Raw genomic sequence first — 26061 nt, forward strand, 5'->3', positions numbered from 1 at the left:
ATCCTCCAGCCCCTTTTGTGTTTGCAATATATGCATAATCAATATTGGGGGGGGGGGGTGTAATTGCTTGTTTTGATTATGGGTGTGGGGGGGGTGGGGGTGTTACCTCTCCCCCATCCCCCCAGAATCTATGCCCCTGTCTTAAGTTATCAGTAACAGTGCTTTACTCTCAACTCCGTTTAACACAATTGACTATATCCATTCCACAGATCCCCCCCCCCCCCCACAAAAAAAAAAAAAAAAAAGAATTCCAGTCCACAGATTCTGACAGGGTTGCTGAGTTGTATGTATGACCTCTATAACATCTTGAGAAAGGTCGGGTGCATGACACGGCTGCAAAGACAGTATTTCCAGAAAAGAAAATAACAGGGTTGAGTCCTATATTCATTTCCCAGGTATTCTGAGTTGTCTAAAGACCTCAAGGTCCTCTGGCTTTTGAAATGTTTAATTAAATGACTTACTTTATCATCAGGAACATGAAACGAATGAGGGAAAACAGTTTGCTCAAGCTCCAAAGCAACACAAAAGACATTATTGGAAATCACCACCAAGGTGCAAATAACATATGGCTTATATTTGCCCATCTTGTCTCGCTCCAGTTGAATTCAATTAAAAGGCGTCTGACTTGGAAATATAGAATGCCGTGACACTAAGCTGACACACTCTGATGCCTTAAAGTACACTGGATTCACCAAACAGACCAGTGATACTCAAAGAAAGACCCCCCTGAGTGGCGTAAACAACTCAATGTCAGCGTTCATAGTTTTGTGTGACAAGCATTGAAATTAATATGTACAACTGGCCCCACTGTAAACCACTTAAACATTGTCTTTTTTAATATTATAAAGGAAAATAAATAAAAGTGGTGGTTACCCATACAACACTTAACACCAAGATGCAAGGGTGTTCAACTGGCCCAAGTAAAAACAGCCCACCCCAAAGTCTCTTTGAAATTCTAGTATAGATATGGCTCGAGTCCCTCCTTCAGTGGAAGTCTTTATCCATTTAAGTTTGATCACTTAACATGCCACACAATTTAAATTATCATTCATGTCAGTAATACAAACAGAGTTGCTTTTCCCGTACAACGACGTAACTCACTGCTTAACCACTATACTCACATTTCCCAAAACCGTAGTAACTATGTTGTTCGAACCACATGGTTCAACAACATAGAGCTGTCATTAATAATTTTATGCAGGGGTGGAGTAAAACCTTCTGCCAAGATCAAATAAACGTCAAATTATAATATCTCATTAACATGGACATTTGAAAGTCGTTTATTGCGACAGTGCTGCTTCAGACACAAAATTGGCTTTCGCATTTACATTAACTTTTATTTATATAGCACCTTTCATTACCCAAGGACACTTAACAGAGCATAAAGGAACAAAAGAAAATTAGACAGAAAAGCATACATACAATGAAAAACAACAGAGAGAAAAAATACAACAGGGAAATATTTACATAAACAAACTTATGAATAACAGGGTGCAAACAAATGGATTTTCAATTCAGTTTTAAACTGTTGGATTGAGGAAAAATATCATGGAGATGTTGGGGGAGGGAGTTCCAGAGTTTAGGGGCAGTGACACTAAAAGACCTGCCACCCATTGAGAACAATCTGAATTTTGGTACAGCTATTAAGTTAGGATAGGATGGCCTAAGAGAGTGCACAGGGGTGTAAGGGTGAATCAGTGGTGCCAAGCCATGGAGAGTTTTGAAAACAGTAACCATGATTTCTAACTGTAAACGATTGGAAAAAGGTAGCCAATGCAGTTGGTATAAAATATGAGTGATGTGGGCTGACCTCCTGGTGTGTTTTAGGATTCGAGCTGCAGAGATTTGGACAAGTTGTAGGCATTGGGGTGTTTTAGAGGGAAGACCAGCAAGGGAAATACAGTAGTCAAAGCGGGAAGTGATGAAGGCATGAATTGTTAAAGCTAAGTGAGGGACGAAGTCGGGCAATATTGCGAAGATGTAAGAAAGCAACCTTAGCACAGCAGTGTAGTAGGGGCGGGTTTTTGAGTTATTGGCTCGATAGTGGGAACGCAGATCGATTTTGGTTTGCGGCCTGAGGTCTGAAGTTATTGTAGCCTCAGACCTCAGGCCACAAGACCAAAATCGATCTGTATTCCCACCATGGGGACAATAATTCTGCAGCGTTGCCCAAAAACCCACCCTTAATACGCTGCTGCGGTGCCAACGACACACACCCTGCCCATTTCACAAGCAAGAGGGAAGCTCAAGCTGAGATATCATGTTATCTACATGTAGTTATATAGTATATCGATTTTGTATAGAATGTAAACAGCAATTTGTACTGTGCCTGCATTTTTTTGATTAATTTTTTCCCTAAACCTGTACCGTTGTACGCTGGATACACAACTTAGGAAGTTCAGCAAAACTCCGCCTTTGACATTGAACACACCTCAATCCATGGTTGGCCTTGTTTGGCCCAAGGGTAATCGGCGGGCTAAAGGCCATTGGCCCCGAGAAGGCCCCGAGGAGGCACAATGAAGCCCAGAAAGTGACAGTGGGAATGCAACTGGCCCTGGCACGCACTAGCACGCCCTCATTTGGCCCGATAGTGGAAATGCAACTATTGATATCCAAGACCAAAATCAGAGTGTGACGACTCAAGAGCTTTAGGGCCAATTAGCAGGATTTCAGTTTTATCAGTGTTTCATTTTAGGAACTTTGAAGCCATCCACACTTTTAGGTCATGGGTGCATGAATTAATGTAAGGAGGTGGAAAACCTACCCTGGACTGAGAACTGATGTATATGCATTTACATGGAAACATTTACCTCATTTTCTAGGTGTGTTAAAACCTTTCCTCTTAATGCCTTAAACAATGTAAAGAAAACAGCATTTGCATTTACATGACGTTTCAGAATGGGACAAGTTGCATGCTAAAATCTAATCCTTATGGTTCGGGGTTTGTTCCAATATGAGCAACAGTAATAGTGATGCTTGCCTTAGCAAACACCACTTATTGTGATTGATGTAACAGTAGTAATAAATTAAAGTTAATACAAAACATTGCCCATGCAATACTCCCAAACAAATTGGTGAACACTTCCAAGACAGTCTTTATGCAACCGCATGCCTGTTAATCAAAGTCCACAGGCACAAACACAAGAGACAGGTGCTATCTAAAATCCGGATACAGCTCTGTAGCTTGAGACATCGTATGGAAATAGAGCTCCAGCAACCCTCATAATGAACAGACAGATAACGGAACACTTGCTCACTGTAATGGCAATAATTGATCCGGATAAATGGCACAGAGCTGGTGATGCATTGACAGTGCTTACTAGACAGATACTCCAACCAGCAGACATACCGATGGGTTTTGTTTACCGGCCAATTTGAATTCAAATAAAGCTTTGCTTTCGCTGACTGCACATCATTATCCATGAGACTATAATCCCACTAGCAAATCCTACAGCTTCCAGAGCCAGACCTTTTGTTTGGGATTACTGGAAGCTTAGTCTATAACAAAGAGAAATGAGGCATTTCCCTCATCCTCCGTAATTAAGTGTGAAGAGTTGTTTCAAATCCAGATGAAAAACCGGACACACCGCAGGATGATACCTCTTAGACTCCGATGACATCGGCAGCTGGGACCCCTTGCAGGTGTCATTCACATTTCCTCTTATGATAACATAAGATACAGGCTTAAAGAACATATCATAAACACAGAAGCCAACATCATAGCAGTTAAGAAGGGCTTCTCCTTATGCTTGTTGTTTGTCTGTCTAGTTTGATCTTATTGGTCTTATTCTGTAATGTAAAGGGATTTGCAAATAGTGAAGTGAGAATTTTATGCAGGAAAAAAAGGTCACTCTTACTAAACTACTGATCGGTTTCTAACTTTGAATTCTGATCCATGGCCAAGTCTAAGGGGGGTAGGGGGTGGGGTCAGGGTTCCTTGTGGCCACTCAGAAGCTTCATACACTCCAAACAAAGAGACAACCAGTGGCCCACCTAAAGACCAAAATGCCCCCCAAAAATCGCATCCTAGTTCCGCCCCTTTTTCGATCACTGTATCCACCATCCACATTCTTAAAAATAAAGGTTTTTCAATGGTTCTTTGCACCACTTTAGGTTCAACCAAGAACCCACTTCTTTAAAAGAACCATTGTTTGGCTGTCTGGGTTCTTAAAATGCTATGTGGCTTTTTGGATAGTTCTTAATCAGCATATTGCCTTTTGGATTAATTAACGACCCACATATGGTTTCCTAAAGAACTAGAAAAGTTTTATTTTTATTTTTGAAACTAATAAAGGTTCTTCAATGACATCATGATTCTGACTGGAATATTTCAGAAGAGATCTCAACCACATCTTAACCTGTGCTCAGTTTTGCAAAGATTCCAAAGTCTGCAATCAAGAATCTGAGATTTCAAACTCAATTTACAAATCTCTAAAATTCTCGCATGACCAAATTATTTGAGCTATGCTATCCAAAATTGTAAAAAAAATGTGGTGGTTTTCTAAAGTTTCTCAAGTTTTTTTTTCTAGAATGCATGTCAGATTTTTATCCAGCATTTTACTTTAAACTTTTAAACCTTCACTTTTAACACTCCACTGAAACCATACCATGACCTGAATAACCCTGCATTCTCTCACAGACTTCTCTCCAGATAGACACTGTTATTTGGAGAGTTTCCATCCAACATGATGGACTCAGGACATGTGAATCACTGAGTTCCTGGCTTCATTGAAATGTCTGATTTGGCCACTCATTCCCAGCAGATGAACCACAGATTGTTCCAACCCTGGCAGGTTGAGTGGAGATATCTGTATGGAACCCGGTTCTGGAACACCATCTGAGAAGAGCAGAGACTCAGTTTGATGGCTGTCCAGTGCACTGGATCAATATAGCTATCTCATGGACATTTTCTCGAGTAAAGGGAAATCCAGCAAACATAAAGACCAGTCCTTTGTGAATAGAAAGAGATCAATGTGGTTTCGCACCCCCACCACATCGCAAACAATAAAACATGATGGCTGGGTTTTTGGAGATGCTATTAGGCTGTTCTAAATTACACTGAAAACACATTTCTGTCAGTGTGGTTAGCTAAAAAAAACATCACTGTTATTAATGATTTTCAGACCTGTTTCTTCAGAATTTCACCAGACTTATCAAAATAAAATATATTGCAGTTTAAGCATATCTGCTTGGTATGATCATTCCTGGATATCAACTGTAACTATAGTTGCTACATATATGTGTAGGCATATACAGTTATAAAATCATATATAGGCTAATCAAAACTCACAAATGCAATCTGTGTACTATCTTAGCTTCTCCTTGAAAGCATATGAGATTAAATGGAGATCAAATGGAGACCAATTAGGCAACCCTAGTCTGCCATCAAAAGTCAGCAATCTAAGTATGAACTCCAACATTTCTCCACAAAAAAATCAGCTGCGCTATGCTATATGAGCTATGCTATATGAGCTATGCTATGCAGTTTAATTTGATAGCTCTATACTCTTACTGTACAATTGAAATTTAAGTGAAACATCTGAGACAAATTTGATGCTTCAATAAAACACGACTGATAACTCCACGAAGACTCATGAGCTCTGAAAGAGCAACCCCTGAACAGTAAAATTTTCTTCGGGGGAGGTGTGTATTTAGTGACAGACAATCTAACCTCATATGAAGGCAAAATTTATTATCATAAAATTACTTCAAAGCTTCACCAGTTTTCAGACACATTCTAGATATAGTTCCCAAAACTCCAAATCGTCTCTCTTAATAAACCTAAACTCCTAATTGGATTTTTAAAAGTTTCATACAGGGAAAAAAACACAATTAACTCCAAGTCATCCTGTCAGGCTTGAGTGCTCTCCGTCAGTTATATTCACTCATGTACACACACTAACTACAAGGAGGTCTCGCGCTTATACGGACCGGTCGTGACTCCAAACACATTTCAACATCCTGGGCTTTTCTGTCCTCCTTGTTTATACTGTAGTTGTAGAATTTCACAACTATCCCATAAATACCACTGGCTCTCGGGAAAGATAAATCACTAGTGTTTGCTTGTGTGTGAAAAGCAAAGAAAACGTGATTTATGGAGACGTAGGAACATCCATTCACACACACCGAGACGTGAAGCCACTGTGGGAAACAAGCTGCATTACAACGCTCTTCAATAAATGGCATCATAAAGCACACATGCACGTTTACACATGCAGTGGCTGCTGACAAGTGCACGCAACAGTTTGCAGCATCTGTGTGTGTGTGTGTAAGCTGTTCCATCACCTCCCACTGTTAACATCTGCTCCGTTTAACTCTGCCATGTAACTCTGCCAAACTAACACATGCTTATAGAATCAAATGGATCACGCTGCCTTTTCTTATCACTTTACATGTCTGCGTCTCTGCTCATGCGCTGATAGATGGTATTAATACAGTCTAGCGGAAAGTAGATGTACTAAACATGGAGAGTTTACTCAGAAAAAAACAAAGAGTGTGAGGGATTAAAGATTTAAGGTAAAGGCAGTCGACTTACAGTATGTAATTGTTTGACCAATGAAAGTGTTACCATATTTTTATTATTGATGTAATTCAATGATGTGGTTCTTCTGTCATATATAACCCAGACCAACATAGTCTCATAACAACTTGTAAGGTATTGTATGATTTGGCTCATGCGAAAAGGTATGACTTTAAGACCAACCAATCGACAAACAGAATTTCAAATTGATACAAACTGGCATAAGATTTTAGCTCATTTGGGTAGGTTTAGAGTTTGGGTAAGGGGTTACACTTTATGGTTAAGTTTAAGTTTAGTGTTAAACTTAGGAAAATTAGCAATAGCATCATTCATTTGGTTCGTTTATTGTTCTCTATGGGAGTTGTTCAGCTTTGTATGAGCCAGCTTGAACAATTTCTTACAGTTTTGCCATATTGTACTACTATTATGACTTCAAGTGAGACCAGGTTGCCCAGACCTAGAGGAAAATTGTAATTGCTCTTTAAGGTTGCTCTTTCATAGCTCAGGAGACTTAAGAGGGATGTTTATTTAAGTCTCTAGTTTGTCTCAGATGTTTCTCCTGAAACTGCTTATGTTAAATTTCTCATTTGTAAAGCATCTGCTAAATGAATAAATGTAACTGTAAATTCCTTTGTAGACATACAAATGAGACAATTGTTGATGTACAGTAAGAGTCTTGAGCTATTAAATTAATAAATGAGTTCATATTGAGATTGCTGACTTTTGATTGAAGACTTTCATGCTGAATACGTCTTAAATTTTTGCCTTTCCGATTTTTTCACCTGAGAAAATGTCCACAGTAATCTCACGTCATTAATGTCTCAAACTGTTCGCAGATTTGCCAAGATACCAAAGTCTGCAATCAAAATGAAGAGATTTCAAAGTGAACTCAAAAAGTTCTCATCAAATTCCCATGACCAAATTATCTAAGCTATGCTATCCACATTCATTTTATACCTCTTTACTCGTATTTTGTCAACAACCATCTCAATAGTTTCCATTTTTATTTCTCTAAGAAATGTTATGAAATTTGAGCAAAATAAAAAAAAAAAAAAAAAAAAAAATGTAATGACAAATAATTGAATTGTAAGATTCCTGAGCTTTGAAAGAGCAACTTTTGAGACTTTCTGGTTCTTATCTGGTTGATCCTTTTAGCGAATCTGAGCACAAGACAGATCACTGCTAAAACTCTAGAGGAGACTGGGGTAAGTACGTGGGATCTCAAAAGTAGGCAAAAGTCTTAATTTCCACCCGTTTATCTCATCGATGTCTAGGAGAAAAAATGGAGATATTGAAGAAATCTATTCTATTTTTTCTTTCCTAAATGAACTCCCTGGTCTAATAGGCTGACATTAATTTTAAACCAAATTCCAAGACAAGTATACTCTAAATATTTTGTTGTAACCCTGAATAAACATATGTTTGAATGTTTGGATGCCTTTTTGAAGTATTGCAAGCAAGCCAATTTTCACAAGTCTGACTAAAAAGCTACTTGAACTACAGAACTATTTGGCAAAACTAAGTCGAAACTCAGTCAGTGGAGAGCTGTTGTTGTTCTGTAGGTGAGGAGATCTCAGCAGAGAGTCCATCACCATGAACAATGAGAGCCGCCTGTGTCTGACCCAGTATTGATGCAGCAGCATTTGGATCTCATCCTGACACACATCCAAGACATGGCGAGCGCACGGCTACCGGACTACCTCATTGATGTTTGTGCAAAATCAATAAAAATGATCTCGAGAGTCCATACGCCATTTGGCAGCTCTATTTTGCGATGTCTTCTTAAAGAATATAGGAGGCATACTGTACAATGGGCCAGCAGAGCGCATGTAATTTGTCAAGCTAATCTGCTGCAGTCTTACATTGATTTTTTTTTCCATTTCTTTTAAGACTCCTTAGCCTCTGGTCATTAGAGCACAAAAACTTACTTAATCATACAGTGTGTTAATGTACGGGTCACAATAACGTCTATTTTCTTGCCCTCTGGAAATTTCATTGCTTTCTTCGCCTTTGCTCAAGAATCTTTTTATGGGTCAGTGTCCTTCTGTTGCTAATGTTGGCGAAATGGACAGGATGGGCCAACCATCTGAGTTTGGAAAAATAATTCTTGAATGCATTTCAACATATGTGACATTATTATTATTATTACAATTTTTTAATTTTTAATTCTTCTTCTTCTTCTTTGGCTTCTAAATACAATGTTTGCTTTGCATTTTTACTTGGAATAAGAGTTCAAGTCTAACATGTTAAAACATTATTTTGAGGTGTTTCGCTGTGAATTATCTGTTTAATGCACCAATAAAAAGGATGGATTGAAGCAAGACAACATAAAACTTGGCTTATGCAGACTATTATGTGCAGTTATGTTTTAGGTGATGCAGATGTTTTTTTTTCGTACACTACAGAAGAATGATTGACAGAGAAATTTGTTCTATTTAAAGAGCTTCTTGTAGCTCTGAGTGGGTGTCTGAGTGTGTTGCTATCATTGAATTGTATTATATATGCCTAGTAATAAAACGATATATCAGCCAAAACAATTAATCAGACGATATTTTGAATTATCTTATCGATAATTTTTTAATTATCTTATCGATATTTTTTGCTGATAACTGCCCACATTGGTCATTCCCCCTAATGTTACTTTCTAGTTTCAGCAGGTTTTCCATTTTTAAATAAATATTTGTGATTTGTAAGTATATACTGTGTGCATTTTTAGCAATTTTGTGTTAATTTTATTTGCTATCATTAAATTGTATTTTATAGAGTTATATCAGCAATATATTGGCCACCATCTTCTCTAGACATCGGTACTGGCGTCAGCCATTAACCCTGTGAGGCCTGGCATATGAATGAATTGTCAGAAAATTCAGGTTTTTTTTAGCATTAAACTGTCGTTAGTACCATTAGACAAACTATAAAAAAATAACAAAGTTTTTTTTACATTAATTTTTTATGTATCATATTTGATACATTAGGCTTTAAAAGTCATTATCCTCCTGAGGCCCAGCAATTCATTTTTTTGTAGGACACTTGTTATTTAAGTTTTGTAGATCTGTGGTAAATCTTGGGGTATTATCAGAGGACTCCCTGGGCTTTTCAGAGATACCAACTGTTTGAGAGTTTGGCCATGACAACTTCATCTCCTTGGTCTTTAAACATGGATTGAAACGTATAACAGTTCAAATAGCACATCAAATACAAATTTTATCATATGTATTTTATGCACCGTACACTATATTGACATTTAAAAAAGAAAAATTGTAAAACTTTTTTCACTGGGTCTCAGCAACTTATGGTAATATTGACATCATTATAGCTTGTAATGTAAAAAAAAAAAAGAGCTCTTTATAATGACAGAGCAGGCTGCATATATGAAAATGCATATTTTAAATATAAAATAAATATTAGTTCTCACTCATCTTGTATATGTCAGAATTTTCAAAGCTCTGTGATTTTTATGTCAATGGAATCTAATGGTGATTGAGAGATATACCTCAAAAACCTGTTGTATCAAATTTGATAAATGGATTTCAAAGGGTGTTTTTCAATAAAATAATATACAACATTTTAACCAAGCACAAGTTGCTTATATTCAGCAAAAACTCATTTTAAAATATCAGTAACAATATAGTCATTACTGTCACCACGTTTTTCACAAATAACCACTAGATGGACATGGTATGATATGAAACTCACATACCATAGGTTGTTTGGCTCGTCAGCTTGAAGAGAGAGTGAAACAAGAGACGTCAAACGTTGTGTATCATATTTGATACACGTGGCAAAACCTGTTTCAGTCAACCACTAATCAATGTGCTAACTTGCCCTATTGCTTGACAATTATAAACAGATTACAGTTAGGATAACAATATTACTTGGCAGAAGAATAGTTTATTGTGATATTTAATATATTTATTAATTCAATATTGAACATTGGTGTCTTTTAGCATATTACTTCCACTTTATAAAAGATTTTACCATGGTTAAGGGGGATTTAATGCATGGCCTCTCATGGCTTTTATTGGTTTATTATGAAGAATACTATTCCAACATTGACCACCAGTGCATTAAATGCATCTCTTAAGAATGCAACAATGCAACGTGGCTTAAACCCAGTTACGAAACATGGCATTACGTTTCCCTCTGTGTACTCTAGCATGTTGTTTCCATAAGAACACAAACAGATGGGGAATTGTTATTATCTGACATCTTTTTAAATAATCTAGGTATATCCATTGCTCTTGGATGTTGTGGGCTTTTGAATCTGTGTTTGTCCTGTTTGCCAAACCTATCATTTACACCAGGACTCTTAAAGGAAGAAAAGCCCCCCTCTTATGGCATATGTGTCACCCTCTCTCTTTAAAGCTTTACCCCTTGTGAGCTTATCAGCTCCAGTCAAATGTATTTCTTATCGAGAGGAGAAAAAAAAAGTCAGAGAAGCTGGCTGACAATACAGCCTTATCAAATTTCCTCAGCCCAGTCGGCGAGTCATTCAGCCAGTCAGATGGTCTCAAGTTTGATTGATGGATGGTCTTCGTGACAAATAAAACCTGGATCAACAGCTTTGCACCTCTCTCCTCATCGGAGACCCTGGCGAAACATTCCGCCGTAACAAAGGCGGGATTACGGATGCATTAGCCCACCATCGACCACGGGCCTTCTAGTGCTGTCAATACTTTGCACATAATAACCTGAAGCGACGATAAGGAAACAAAAGGAGGGGAGATAGCAGCAGCGAAAAGCAAAAATAAATCAATGGCAGAGTGAGGGAAAGTTTTTCAAAGACACACGCGCCATCGGAGTGGGGGAAGAATTTTACGGAGACGCGGCAGGATAACGGCCTCTGACACGAGGACAATGAGCCCTGAGGGTCCAACTGCGGTCAGTCGAGTGGCCATGATGGGCTCAGATTAGGCCAGAAAGGAGCATCCACTCGGCCGGGCGCAAGGCTCCTTCGCAGGCCCTAGTCTCATCCGTGCCATCAACTCGACGCATTCAATGACGCCATTAATCTGTGCATTAGGAGCAGACAGCTTGAGTGACTTTTATACTCGGGCTCTGATGCGTCTCGGGATGCCTTCAAGATATATCCATTCATATGGATTAAATTATATCCCTTTATGCTCAACGCTAACAGTGTGATTCACAACTCACTCCAAATCTTTCACACTTAGGTCTACAGTGGGGTTCAAAATCTTGAATTTTGGAATGTTTTGCGATAAAAATAAATAAAATAAAAACTTAAAATAAAGAAATGTCATGATGTAAAATGAAGATGAAACATTTTAGATTCTACACTATTTCTAGGTTACTAATCAAATATGTACATTTGTACATTTGTGACATTGAGTTTGTTAGCTCTTTGTACAAAAGGTCAAATTTTCTTGCTTCCATTGAATATTGTATTAAATTAGAGAAATTCAAAATAGGTGCATTTTCACAAGTGGTCTCAAATTTAAGGAGAAACACATTTGAGGGACGGAAATACGCAGAAAAATACTCTGCAACCATATTGCCACCGTCTTGCCGCACCCTGCACGGTGTATGTGTAATGGCACTTCAAAGTACTTCTCAAATCGCTGAAGGCTTCAGCAAATGACTGACTGAGAGGGGGCCCAAGGTAATTGTTTCACCAATCCTAATTAATTAATTTCCTCCACCCTGTTTGCTCCGGCTCGACTCTGGCACTCACACGGTAGGGGCCGCCTCGGCAGGTAATAATAAATAAATAACAGAAGGCAGGCTCTGGAAAATTAATGAGAAAAGAGAAAAGAGGCCCTACATGTTCTGTCTGCTGAGGACCGATGCACAAAGACACAATAAACCGCCGAACAAACAGTTCCTTAAAAAAAAAAAAACAGCGGAGAAACAGTGAGCAAATTCAATTACAGAAGTAATTAGAAGATATAGGGCGAGACTGCCGTTTGGGACTGTGCCAGGAAACATGAATTAATAAGACAGAATAGGAGGAGGCCATTGTAGTAATTAAGAGGCAATCACCTATGTCAATGAATACCTAAAAACAGGATGGAAAACTATTAATTCAGTGATCAAAAATATTTTGAAGATGATTAATACAGCAAATTCATTTAAAAAGACTAATTTCTGGAAAGATAGCAAGACAATTGCACATAATGTGCTGCTTGTGGCATTTATATTGCTAATTAAATTTTGATAATTTGCAGAGGCATTTTTGAATTATCTGTAAAACAGCACAGACAGAGTTTACTAAATATTGTCTCTGGCATTGGCAGAGATTGTATATAGAAATGCATACAGTGAACATTCAAAACAAACCAGCTAAAACGTTCGAGTGTAACATACTTTAATTTTTATTAAAAACAACTGCATGTACATTTTTGGGTTGGAGAAAAACTAATAGTTCAGCTGATGTATTTCTTATGAGCAAATTTGTGATAAAAATAATTGTATTCAAGGGGATAAAATGTGTCTAAAATATAACAGTAGCTTTATGTAAGATTAATGTTTAGTACACTAGCAAGAAAGAGGGCATACAGAAAATATAAATGCTAACATCTGATAGTATGCTAGTTTAAGCCTTGCATTTTAGTATTAAAAACAAATGCATCTGTTAATGCATTAACTAATACTTTTGCTTCAGGGACCAGGTTTTATATTGGACAAAATTGTTGGGAAAAATCAAATACAAGTAAACAAAAATATCCTTAAAATCAGATATTGAATGTTGTTTATATATTATCAGAAACTGCTTAGGCCCAAAAATATGCAAAATTATTAACATGACATACTGTAGGCTGAAGAGGAAATATGACAGATTTGTAAATGCAGACATTTTATAAATGATTTCAAAATTTCTTGATGGAAAAATATTTTTGGACATTTTCCAAAAATGTCTGCTTTTGTATTGCATGCACTTGTTTTTTTTTTTTAATGTGAAATCTTTGCTGATTTTAATTAAGTAAAAGTGACAGTAATTAGGGGTTCAAGCCCAAGGGCTAGAAACCCTATTGTTTTTGTTAGGATTTTTAGGAGGCCAAGCAGCGAAGCTCAAAAAACCTACTTTTTCGAACTCGTCCTAGGCCGTTTGCCTGATTCTCACAAAACTTGGTATACATCATTTACAGACCCTCCTGACAAAAATTTATCAAAAGAATTTTGATACATCATATGGTTCCAAAGATATAAGCAAATATGTTTTGGGGCTTGGCCTATAATGACTAATTAACCTGCATCTTGTGAACGCAATTTTCAAACTTAAAATTTGTACACATAGACAAGATAATGGTAAAACGCTTCGTTCATTTTTGATGCTAGGGGGTGCTATAAAATGTGCAACTGTGCTCAAAGCAGTTGAATTAACTCCAGAACTGTATAGGATAAAAAAAATAAAAGAAAAAAAAATATTTCTGCGACTCCATCAGTGCCTCCGAGTCATGTGATCACATGAATTTCCGTTTCCGCAAACAATCGTTTCTATCATTTAGATTTTTTGAAAAACCTACTTTTTCAAACTCGTCCTAGGCTGTTTGCCCGATTCACTTGAAACTTTGTATACATTATCTACAGACATTCCTGAAAAAAAGTTATCAAAAGAAAGTTTATATGGTAAATCGTACAGAAGGTATTAGCCGATAGGTTTTTGTATATGGCCTATTATGACTAATTGACCCATATTTTGTGAGCATATATTTTAAACTTAACAAAACTTAGGGTACATGCACAAAAGAACATTCTGAGGTAACATGCAAAATTTCATCAATTTGTCATGGCTGTAACATAAGAAATACCTAATTTCTCAACTGTATTTAAGGCCTTCATAGGCATAAAAGGCAGTACTGTTTGTCCACCAGAGGAAGCCACATAACTATAAATCATTAAAAGGGTTTTAAAAGAGTAATTAAAGGTAGACTAAGGTTGGGTTGCACCAACCAGGATTAATCTTAAATTTAGTTTAAATCAAGGTTTATCTGATAATTCTGTTGCACCAAACTTTAAACTCTGTTTAAAAATAATCAGGGTTACATTTAAATCAACGTTTTGATACTGATTTAAATTTCACAGTAAATTTGAATTGACTTTAATCCTGTTGCTCCATTAATTTAAACTCTGATTTAAGTCTCAGTTATGGATTAACTTTAAACTTGCAGCTGAGGTGGTTCAAGTATTCAATTTACCTACAATAAAACAAGGATGACTTTGTAAGAGAACAGTGAATATGCCGTCAGCCCTCTGAAGGCAGTTAGGGTTTGAGTTAGGGTTAGGGTTTGAGTTAGGGTTCCACAGGATCTTTCTTGTCAAATCAGATTATTTTTGTAATTTTTCCATATGTGCTTGGCCCCAATAATTGCCGCTTGCTGCTATATTTATTATTATTATTATTATTATTCTGCCCTAAAACTGATTGTGCAGACCAAACCATAAGGCCTAGAGACATGAAACTTTCAGGTATGTTAGTACTCTGGCTGACTCACCGTACACATTGAATTGGCCCGATCGCCTCATAGGTGGCGCTATAGTGAAAAAAAATCACATTTTGGGCCATAACTCTTGAACCGTAAGAGCTAGAAACTAAATTAGTTCTAAAAAATGTTTAGAAACTAAAACATATATTAAGATCCAGCAGTTTTTGGCACCACCCCTTCGTTTTTCCGCTATTTTAGATTGTTTGAAAAAAAATCCAAACAAACTCGTCCTAGGCTGTTTGCCCGATCGGAACCAAACCAGTGCAGAACGATTCAACACAGTCCCAATATGAACATTTATCAAAGGAATTTTTACATTTTAATTTATTGTCAAAAGGTACGCCAAAACGTTCATAATGGCCGTGGCCACTTTTACTAAAATGGTTATAACTCTTGAACAGAATCAGATATTGTCACCAAATTTAGTACACATATGTATGGAACCATTCTAAGGACACATAAAAACAATTGTGCACCTCCACCTCTTGGTGGCACTATAATAGTAAAAAAATATTAAAATTGATCTAACTATGGAACGGTTGGGCCGATCGACTTGACATTTTGCATGCAGAGTCTGTGTCTAAGCTGCCATCAATGTCTATGAGGACATTCATATACCTTGAAAAACATGGCTACCATCAACAAAAAATAATATTTTAGCAGCTATTTGAACTAGTCCTAGTCCATTCACCTGATCTGAACCAAACCGGTGCAGAAAGATTCTTTGGAGTCCCTTTAATAATAATTATCAAAAATGTTTTAACTTTGGATTTAACGTCACAAAACTACACTAAAACATAAGCAGCGGGCATGGGCACTTTTACTTAAACAGTTATAACTCTTGAATGGATGAGGATATTTTCACAAAATTTGAGAAACTTATGTATAGGGTCATTCTGAGGACACATGAATAAATTGCATACATATGCTTCTTGGTGGTGCTATAACAGTAAGGAATGTAAAAAAAATACCATATCTGTGTGATACCTCACCTGTTGTTTCTCAAAATTAAGGCATTTTAACATTGTTTCAGTCACTTTCAGGCTATCTAATTAATACTTAATATCTGTTGCATGTGAACTTAAAGGACCTTAAAGACTTGAACCCTGTTAATTTCTGCTTGCAGCTATATTTATTATATTGTTACTGATATTTTAAAATGAGTATTTGCTGAATATAAGCAACTTGTGCTTGGTTAAACTTTTGTAAATTATTTCATTGAAAAAGCCCATTGAAATCCATGTATCAAATGTGATGCAATAGGCTTTTGAGGCATATCTCTCAATCACCACTACATTCCATTGATGCCCACCACATAAAAAAAAATAATAAATAAAAATCACAGAGCTTTGAAAATTCTGACATTTTTTATGATATATTTAGTGTAAACTAACATTTCTGTGTATTTTCATATATGCAGCCTGCACTGTCATTATAAATATATCTTTATTTTACATTACAAACCATTATGATGTAATCTTACCATAAGTTCCTGAGACCCAGTGAAAAAAGTTTGACAATTTCCTTTTTGTAAATTTCAATATAGTGTTTGGTGCATAGAAGACATATGATAAACATTGTTTACTGAAAAAAAAGAATATTTTATTCATATTGTTTATGATGTGCTGAACTGAACTGTGATGCATTTCAATCCATATTTATGGACCAAGGAGAGGAAGTTATCATGGCCTAACTCTCAAAAATGTTATATCTCAGAAAAGCCCAGGGAGTCCTCTGATAATACCCCAAGATTTACCACTGTAGCATGTATGGGCTAAGAAAAACTTAAATAACAAATGTCCTATACAAAAATGAACTGGTGGGCCTCAGTTTTTTTTTTTTTTAGGTTTTATTTTATGATTTCTTTGTATACTTTGTCTAATGGTACTAAAACAGTTTAATGTAAAAAAAAAAAAAATCTTTCATATGTCAGGCTTTGCAGGGTTAATATTGTCTGGGTTGTACTGTATATTATTTTACCTTATTTTACCTAGTTTTGTTAATGGTTTTCGAGGTTTCCAAAATGCTGTAGTTTGATTGGACGAAGTCTTTGATGTTTTCTCTTCCTTTTCAGTTGATTAGCCTCATTATTTACTATCCATACTTTGTACAATAGCATGGTTAGCTGAATAATTTGCATTATTTTATTATTTGCATCAGAAATGGGTCTCAACCCACCAGTTGAGAACCACCGCAATAGAAAACACCATCAAATGCTTTAGAGAAACTAATATGACTGCAAGCCAGATGGTCTAATTTCAAGTGGAGATATTAAAGAAAATGCAATTTACTGGTATTCAAATTTCTCAGTCTGAAAGAAAAATAGATACTAAATATGAGAGCTGCTTTAATTTTACCTTAAAAGATCTTTGGGCCGGATCAGTCATTCTTTCTTTAAAATGGCAGATTTCCCCAAGCAACATTAACATATTCATATGTGTTAGCGGTTAAAGCCATTTTTGCACACATATGAGAGGCAAATTCCACTTAATATTATCAGAGCTGGGAATCTGATGGCATAAAAGAGCAATTGCCTGAGGGGAAGGGATAACACTAATATGCTTTCAAATTTCAGCGCAATACTAGCCACATATTTACACCATGAGGTATATCATTTACTGCATTGCGCGCTGGATGGGCAACGAGGGCTAGGCGGTTTATCGTTCACTCCCCAACTTCAATTATCGCTTAAATGGACTAAATATTAAGATCATTAAGATGCATCTACTTGACTAATGTCTGGAAGAGGCTAATACTCAGCCAGTCACCAAAACAAATGGACTTAGCGATGCGATTAGCGTTTAACGCCTTGATATCAGCAATGATCTAATGCTCGCTCCATTTCTGCCCAAAGTTTATGTGAGCCATGTCAAACCCATAAATGATTCCTCCTGATTCGAGCCAAAGCTGAGACGCCTAATTTTCTATTCAAAGCTATTGGAGGATCATTTGGATAAATGAGAGTGATTAAAACCAAGATTGCAACAACATAAGTTGTCACTCAAGAACGTTTGAGGGACATCTGGTGTCGCAAAGACCTGAGACAGTTAACGGAGACATGAGAAGTTTCCTCTTCACAGCCTGGCATCCAGTTGGCACAGTACGCTTTGGTTGAATGCCAGCGAGTGTGCCATCTGTGTCCTTTAACCCTAAAGATGACAGATGTGGAGGAAGAGTGATTTGAAATTCAGCTTTATAAACAAGAAGTGGAGCTACTCGCAAGCATTTCCTGTCATTTACAACAAGCCTAAATGAGCTCCATCAATTAGAAAAGTGCTCAAATTAAATCCCTTTTCTTTTCAAAATACAAGAAATTGAGACGGAATTGAAACTTGAGAGTAACAAATGATGGTCAACCTTTGATTGAAATTTAATCGGAAATGAAATTATAGTAAGATGCACTCATTTGTTGTTTGCAATGTGTCTAAATATTTTAAACTATATTATTCCTATTCACGTTTCAATAAAATGTACATTTTACATTACGTTACTGGTATATTATATATTAGTGGTACTTAGGCTACTATTGCTTCTAACCTAAAGTATTAAACTTTGGCGTGTAATCCCCGTACCATTTGGGCTACAAAACTGAATGATACCTCAAATCATAAATGAACGGACTTTCGGTTTTTGCCTGGCAGACGATAAAAATCCCATAGACATATATTGAGCCATATCTAGAGACCAGAATGTCATAGAGACTTGGGTGTGAGCTGTTTTGACTTGGGTCAGTAAAGGCTTCACTACACTCACAGCATAGGTCTTCTTCATTTTTTAATCAGAGCTAGAAAGAAGGTCAAAACAGTTGAGCAATGGTATACTGTTTGCGTTAACTTATGTGACAATAATGTGACAAAGTAATCATATTCATTGACTACATGCCTCATTCTATGAACAGAATCCACATGAGATCAGTTAAAGACAACCTAGTCTCATAGAATGAACGTTACTATAACTACATTTCTTTTGCGTGCTGCGTTCCACGTTAAGCCGCAGTTTCCTGGTGAAATTAACACTAGAGGCACTACAACAACTATGCGTTTTATTCACAAATTATGAGTAAAATGGCTGATTATGACATTATAAACACTTATTTTTCACACTTTTACTCACACACTGCTATGTTATGATATCAAAACACTAACGCTTTTTACTATCATGTATCATTTAAAAAAAAGTTTAAATTTTAATGCTTGTATTACAGACTACATTTATACACTTAATCCAACATTATTAACTTGTGCGGTAGCTCACCGTATAGAGTATTGGACTTTGGACTCGGAAGACCGTGGTTCAAAACCAGTCAAGCAAAGATGTAAGGTGAGAATTTCATTGAAGCAACAGGAGATGACTTGTTTGCTTCAGAAAATTTGCTTTTCATTTCTCATTTTGTTTTTGGACACTATCGGTTAGGATTAGGCGTTGGATAAGTGTAAGGATGTCTGTTTTGTATCAACCTCTCAATTCAATTTAGATCACTATTAATTAGGTTTAGGTTAAAATTTTAGGTTAGAGAGGCATGTTTTACTCATTAAAATCTCCATCTAATATTCACCATAAAACCTCGTCTGATTACGACACCATTTCACTCACTTTTGGTGCCCCCCACTGGACCCCACTGTGAAACTGCAGCCAAACATGTAATAAGGCACGTAATTCCATTTTGCAAAAATGTTACCTCAAACTTCCTTGTTTAGGGGTGATCTGGCTTGAATTTACATTTCAAACAAGGAGGAATAATGGCAAATTTGCAGTTGTGTTGGAGACATTTCACGCTTTATTTGCTGAGGTGATCACTACTGAATACAACGCGACTCGAATGCCTTTGGAGTTTACTCAGATTTTCAAATGCAGATATCTTGGGATGTACAGCACAAGAAAGTGTTTTTTCCCTTTATATTTAGTGTATTGTGATTCAAAACATTGATAAAATGTTGTATCTTTTACTTGCTCTTTCTTAACGGCTACAGCCTCGTCGTAAGTACGATGTGATGTGCTTTTATCAGTGTGTTGTGATCGCTGCTCAATTTCCCCAGTAACCGGCTCTGGCTCGATCTACACGGTGGAAGGGGTGTGTGTTTGTTTCTGTGTGTCGACTGCAAACTCGTATTCAGATCTGCCTCTACTCCAGTATGCAACGGCCACTTTTCACAATCCAATCAACAACTGATGGATAAGATCAAGCCCCCACCCTACATTTTTGTCTTGTTCAATGAGCCGTTTCACTGGGAAATACTTCACAATACGGAAGTCGGTTGCAACTTCGATTTCTTACCGACTTTAAAGTAATGTATGTGCAGTAGATAATGTGTCATGTTTACATTCTGCATTCATCGCTTGTCTGCAAGCGCTTTTCATGTGGAGTTCAAAACAATGCTTGACGCTGATGCCCTAACGCAAATGATGAACGCAGCATCATGATTCATGATGTAGGAAAGTGGATAGCCACAGTCTACCGGCAGATTAATATTGTGGAGGATGAGAGATTTAATGCCCATTGCAAAAAATGTTGGTGTCAAAGTAGGTGGAGCACCTGGTCACATCCACTGATCACGTGCACCAATGACCAATGAGCCAATGCAATGAACTCAAAAACACTTTCTTTCTGGCAAGATTTTGTTCAAAATGACATCACACCCATTCTTCCTTCAATTTCTCTAGAAATATATTAGTGCCTTAAGCAACCACCTAGCGATGCTCCAACCACAGCAAAGAGTTTTGCACTGGCAAAAACTGTAAAGTCTAGTCAAATGTATTTTATTTTTTTTAAATTATTATTATTAAGAAGGTCACAACTTAAAAAATTGCTTGTCCCACCTTGCGGCAGGATATGATGATTAATCAGAATTGTGGAGAATGATCTTTGAGAATTAGGTCCAGTTTACTTGCAATTTTGTTTTTGTTGTGTCCGAGCTACAGTGGGCCCAAAATTTTTTTTCTGTCCTCATTTATATTGACTGTAGAGTCCTCATTTTCATTACAGTTCTGACCACCTCGGCACAAAGCTCGAGAAGGCCTTTGCCTTCTGATTATAGTCTCATCTGCAGTTCACTAGCACCTCAAAGCCCTGCCAGGTAAAATTGCTGTGTCGCCCTGGCTCCCCTTTTGTAATATCAAGCTCTGTATCCCAGCCTGGCTGTACCTCTCACCAGCTCATTCTTTACTCAAATGACAGTGTTTTTGGCCCTGTAATGGCTCTCATTTTCTCAGCGCCCAGCGGCAGCCTCACTTTTCATCAGGCTGGATGACTACAGCAGGCCTTTCTCTCAGTCGAGCACTAAAGACCCCTCGCACCCCCTACAAACAAATACATCATCTACATCATCTTCCCCCTAACACAAACACTAGCAATGATAATGAATCTACTGCTCAACTGACAGCACTGCCACTCATACTTTACTTAGACATCTTTGAATAGTAAACATTGTTGATACAGACAAAGTCTTTAAATGTTGTTTAATGTTAAATGTTGTCTGAAAAAAAAAAAAAAACAGTTATAATGAAACTTTTTGCCCACAAAGTTTTGCATTGCACCCTGTTATGCAACATACTGATATCCAGGTGGAATTTGCAAACTTTGCATTTTCTGCATATTATTTGCATGTTATTATATAGTTTAAAACAAATTCATAAAATAGATAAATAAATGACTGAATAAATAATTAGGCCTAAAGCAATACATTTCCTACATGGATTTGTGTGCAGGACCACATAGTTGGTACAAAGTGGCAGCACAATTATTTTACAAATTAAATTCAGAGGGAATCGAAATGTTATATTTAAGGGTAAAATGGTCTACCTTGGCTTGCAAAACGTCTTCCCACCTTCCTCCTCTTCTACAACCTCCTCATCGCTCAGACACTCAAGGGCGCTCTCACCCGCAACACAGTGTGCACAATTGACCATTATCATTTTGGGGAGCAAAGAGCAGACCTTCACTTGATTGGTGAATGTTCCTAAAGCGCAGCCTCCTGCTCTCAACTTTGCACTCCGCTGTCAACACGGTAAACCTTGTTATATTCAATATGTGCTTGATCAATGGCAGGATCATTCACAGAGACTCACTCACAGAGTGGCTAACCGCAGTCCATTTAACATATGCCGCCACTGACCCTGGAAGCAACTGCACCTCGACCCACAGAATTTGTAAAAACGTAACATCGCAAACAGACATCTAAGGAATTAGATTAGGCAGTAGATTGTTAATTCTGCAAAAAATGATTACAAAACTACATTTAATTATATAGTTAATTAGGTGGAGTATTTAAGAAAATAAATGTAAATATTTCCCAGCACAGCAAATTATATTTATAAAGTTACGCACAAATATAATGAAGTTACAATGATGAGTGGCATAACGCATTACATTTCAACACTTCAAATATGAACAGCAACTCTCTTAAGTAGCACTTAAAGTGCATCCTCACTCGTTCTTGTTAAGTGCAGCTTTTGGGAAACGCATGTAAAAAAATAAACGTTCATAAAATCGCTCGTAGAAAACACTCTTAACAACTAAGATCAATCGTTATTGGGAAACGGGGCCCTGAGAGTGCTACACACTAATGGCTGGCTAAAAGCATGATTAAATTATCCAGAATACTTAATAATTATTAGGACTGTCAATCGAATTAATTCAATTTTATGCCGATTAATTAATCGTGATAAATTGTATATTTCAATATTTATAGAGAAAGACCACAAACCCCCCCCCCCCCCCCCAAATACAAAATAAACCAATATATAATGATAAAATAATTATAAAAATGTATTATTTCTAGGGCTGTCAATTGATGATTTTTTTATTAATTACATGGTATGCGATTAATTCACCGAATTAATCGCATACATAAATATTTGCTGAGAAAGCCCCTCAAATAACAATAATTCAATATATAATGATTAAATAATTATAAATAGTTATACATAAATAATTACAAATAAATATATATAATACAGAAATTTAAAGTGCATTACATTATTTAGGCACACAAGTTAAGCATTAAAAAAGACAATACAAAAAGTGGCTTATTAATCCTTATTATGGTCCGGGGACATGATTAATTGTGTTATCTTTTTTTATGCGTTATTTTTTATATAATTAATTACACCGAATTAACACATTAAATCGACAACCTTAATTATTTCTAATAAATATAATAATTCAGATAATTCTAATATATTACATTACTGTGGCAGATGAGTAAAACAATGATTAGACAATACAAAAAGAAGACAATATATTGCTTATTTCGATATCATTGAACATAAGCTTGTTACATCATTCCATTTGCAACTGAATTTGTCAATCTCTCTGATTTAGGCTTATTATAAGGGATTTTGTAAGTGCACATTTTTAGGAGGTTTTTAGAAAAACAAATCTCGAAACCCATACATTTGAAATTGAGCTCTATCTAGCTGTGTTTGAACGCAAGAACGCATTCTCATCTGGTGCTCATGTCTGCTGTTGTTAAGCGTGGTTTGTTGCCTGTTCAGCTGGAATTGCACTTACTGCCCCCTGCTGACTGGGACTCACACACACAAAAAACAAAACATGTGAAGGTTGTACTTAAAGCTTGAATTGCTCAGACGGTAGGACTATTCATTTATATTGTCCAGGAGCATGATTAACCCTTTTGCACATACGATCAAACCGGTGAGATTACACTAGGCTGGGCGTACGATCAATCTGGTGCAATCTGCATTCGTGTTGCTATTTACCAGCAAAGAGGGACTAAAGTGGATTTCATAATGAATCAGCTGCTAAAATAGTCTTTTCAAAATCACAATATCTTTATTTTTTTAATGTTACAAACATTCAAACAATCACAAAATAAAATTTTAAAGCCGTTAATGTTTTGATGCAGCGAAGTGGCCATGTTTTCTTACGTCAAATAAAGAATGTATATAATAGTTAGTCCACTTGAGCCTTCTTCCATTCTGTCTGCACTCATTCTAACCATTCCAGTGCTGGGAAAGTGGATGGGCTAGGTTTTTAGAACCATCTATGCTTGACGAACTCAGAATCCCATGCTGCATTGCAATTTAAGCAATATGGCGGCACACATAGTCGGTGATCGTGTTCGCATTTGCGATCACATCTAACATAAACAATCATTATAAACATCTAAAAATCACAGTTTGATAATGTATAATCTGTCCTCCAGTGCATCTAATGTGAAGTATAAGGTGTCATTTTCTTTTAATTACAGCGCACATTAAAGAACTGACGTCAGTACAGGAAAAACTCAGCGAAATGGTTAATTGCATTAATTTTAATTAATTGCACTGAATTTACACAGTAAATCGACATTCGAATTCTGAGGGAATCTGCTGCACAGATATTATGCACCAATAATCATATCAGTCATTTAACTGGATATTAATGAATTGGATGATTATAATTGGATATTGATTCGGCGATATCACAAATAAAAAGCAAGAATTTCTGGAAGAAAAATTCAACTCTTTAAATCACATTCTTTGACTAATACTTAAAAAATGTATGTTGTATGTTCCACATTTCATAAAGGTCCCATTTACTTTCTTCGACTCTTGGAAAACCTTGACCTGTTGGATATTCCCCAGAAGTCCGACATGACATGAATCAGATCTATAAATCTTGATTTGGGTGACAGTCACGGCCTTTGTGAATTGAAAAGCTCAGTGGTTTCTATTCCCCTTTGTGGCAGCTAAATTGAACAACTGTTGTTGACCCTCATTATAAGGGAACACACAGCTAGTGTGCTGTGGCTGTACCCTGGGGATACACCATCCTGACCAGCCTCCCTAGAGGGAACGCTGAGGAATCCCTATAATCCCACAACACACACAGACACACAAACACACACAATCACTAACATTTTCATGCAAACAGATGTATATCAATTAACATAGTGCACATAAAAATGATTCTGCCTCAAAAATATCTACTGAGTAATAACTATGAACAACTATTTTTAGAATTAAAATAGAATTAACACCAGTATGTGAGAAATGTACTTTGTTGCTGTTACTATTTTAATTATATTTTCAGTATATGTATTTTGGACATTGTAATTTAAATGTCTGCAGATATCCTTTTTTTAACCCTTTTAAATCCCTTTGAATGTATTAATAACAAAACCCATACTTTAGTGTTTATTACATTGTAATTATATAAGTACTGATTAATAACTATGAACAACTAGTTTGTGTAGTTATCCCTTCTATATAAGTAATTATATGAGAAATGTACCCTTTGTTAGTGTTACTATTTATATTTACATGCATTATGGACATTGTAATGTAAAATTATGCAGATATTTATTTTACCCCTTTTTAAATTCCTTCGATTTTTTTATAAAACAACCATACCTCCCATAAATGTTTATTACATTGTAATTATATACACAAGTGCTGAGTAATAGCCATGAACTACTACATTTAATTTTTCTATATAATTAATCATGTAATATTTAGCCTTTGTTAATGTTATTACAGTGGTGATCTCTCAGGGCCAGCATAGCCTTCTCTGCTGGCCTAACATGCCAAATAAATAAATATTTTTCATCCTTTCATTCTCAATCACCTTTTTGCCTATGTATTTTTAATCACTTTCCACTCTTAATTAATCTACAAACAAATATAGAAAAACGAAAAGTTTATCCAGTCAGAATTTATTCCTTGATGCTTACAAGCGAAGCGTGACAACTGTTTCACAAATCGCATGCCCGAAGCAGCGTGTGAGTTTGAGCTCCACCCCGTCAGGCCTTCAGAATTTCCATAGAATTCCTCAACAGTACAAATGAATGGGCAACTAAAGTCAGACTGTCAGATTCATCGGCCAATCAGATTAATTTATTTGTTCTTGGTGGGTGTGGTCTTTAGGATATGTCCTGGTCGAGGCCTTCTAGCTGGCCTTGAGTGACGCAATCATGCTTTAAGTGATGTACGTAATTTGAAAGCGAAGAGCGCGAGATCTGTCTGACGAGTCGGCTGTCACTGCCACATCAGCACTGAGAAAGAGATCCTTATGGATTTAAAAACACGAGATGTTCTGCATGACTGTGTGATTGCTTAATTTATTAAACAGGAAAGGAGGACTGATTTTCACTGATT

At 36.5% G+C, this 26061-nt stretch overlaps 1 protein-coding gene across 2 annotated transcripts in view; it reads right to left on the minus strand.

The window, feature by feature from the left end:
• LOC127438150 (transcription factor Sox-2-like) overlaps positions 1 to 26061 on the minus strand; it is a 77352-nt gene that overhangs the window by 45249 nt on the left and 6042 nt on the right. The window contains exon 1 of one of the 2 annotated variants that reach the window (XR_007896656.1): positions 21764 to 21831. The exons of the other annotated variant lie outside the window; for it this stretch is intronic. The gene's annotated coding sequence lies outside the window, so the exon portion shown is untranslated. Of the gene's footprint in view, positions 1 to 21763; positions 21832 to 26061 lie in introns of those variants that run through there. 2 annotated transcript variants of the gene reach the window in all.

This window comes from Myxocyprinus asiaticus, chromosome 49, assembly GCF_019703515.2.
Source record: "Myxocyprinus asiaticus isolate MX2 ecotype Aquarium Trade chromosome 49, UBuf_Myxa_2, whole genome shotgun sequence".
NCBI classification, from domain to species: domain Eukaryota; kingdom Metazoa; phylum Chordata; class Actinopteri; order Cypriniformes; family Catostomidae; genus Myxocyprinus; species Myxocyprinus asiaticus.